The sequence below is a fragment of the Pundamilia nyererei genome, unplaced genomic scaffold (genome assembly GCF_000239375.1).
Source record: "Pundamilia nyererei isolate P.nyererei 1_Seehausen unplaced genomic scaffold, PunNye1.0 scaffold00132, whole genome shotgun sequence".
Lineage (NCBI taxonomy): Eukaryota > Metazoa > Chordata > Actinopteri > Cichliformes > Cichlidae > Pundamilia > Pundamilia nyererei.
In genome coordinates this window covers 449,567-451,002 of record NW_005187533.1, presented here as the reverse complement: position 1 = coordinate 451,002, position 1,436 = coordinate 449,567, and positions in this window count along the sequence as shown.

Here is a 1,436-nt window from a genome sequence, read left to right as displayed (position 1 = left end):
TGTGTGACAACTGCAAGTGTCCAGAGTGAGGACAGACTGAGGGACCCACTGCTGCACATCATCTGTGAGGCTTTGCACCCCTGATGATCCACCAGGACAAACTCAGCAGTGTGTGAGGAAGAGGAGGAGGAAGAGCCAGCAGCATCTGACAGATTGAGAGAATAGATAGACTGATATAATCTCTCTAGCGTGTCCTGGGTCTGCCCCGGTGCCTCCTCCCAGTGGGACATGCCCTGAACACCTCACCCAGGAGGCATCCTTGTCAGATGCCCGAACCACCTCAACTGGCTCCTTTCAATGTGAAGGAGCAGCGGCTCTACTCTGAGCCCCTCACAGATGGCTGAACTTCTCACCCTATCTCTAAGGGAGAGGACAGCCACTCTTTGGAAGAAGCCCATTTCCGCCACTTGTATCCAGTCTTGTTCTTTCAGTCACTACCCACAGCTCCTGATCATAGGTGAGGGTAGGGACGTATATCGACCGGTAAATTGAGAGCTTCGCTTTCACACTCAGCTCTCTCTTCACCGCAACTGGTCTGTTGTGGTGAAACACAGGAAATACAGGATCAGTCTCCTGCCCTTCTTCAGCCACTTTGGCCAAGCTATCTCGAAGTACGTTAAAGTAGAAAATACAGATATTTGTTTTAAAATGTCAGGAGTAAAAGTAGAAGTTGTCAAGAACTACTCAAGTAAAGTACAAATACCTGAAAATTCTACTTAAGTACATTTCCCACCTCTGTAAGTTCCTCAAAATCTCTCGGTTGACCTCGTAACAGTGTTGCACACTGTCTTCGCCTCCCTTGTGGCTAGATGTGCGATCCTACTAAGATGGAGGGGTGCTCTTTTGCCCACCCATGCTCAATGGTTGAGGGACCTTATGTACAGGGGTGCACATAAGTGGTCCGCAGGTGCTCGTGCACTGTCAAAATAAAACATATCTGAACGTACAGATTTTCTGGAGGAGGAGACATTTGTTTAGAACTGGGGGGTCCAAAAAGCTGCGTTCCTTCATCCCCAAACCTTGAAGTCAGAAGAGGTGGAGGTTCAATCTCACACGGTTGTTGGGCGATTGTCCCAGTCCCAGTTTTTCTGTTTGCCCTCGGCATCACCCGGACCTGCCGGTTAGTGTGTGATTTCATAGCGTAGCTGTAATGGGAGATTACTGAGTGTCTTAGAGCAAAATGTTTCTCGAGGTTTAAGTTTTACACCTTGCAGCAGGCCCGGCCCTAACCAATCTGGCGCCCTAGGCAAGATTTTAGGTGGTGCCCCCCTACATCGGCAGTGTAGTGTATGTACTTACAAGAAACCGAATAGCTTTGTCTTTGACCTTCTTTTTTTTTACTTAAAGAAAGCAAATTCACAATCAGAATAATTAACAAGATAAAAAAATATATATGAATAAATAAATGAATACAAAAAATAAAAAATGAATATATG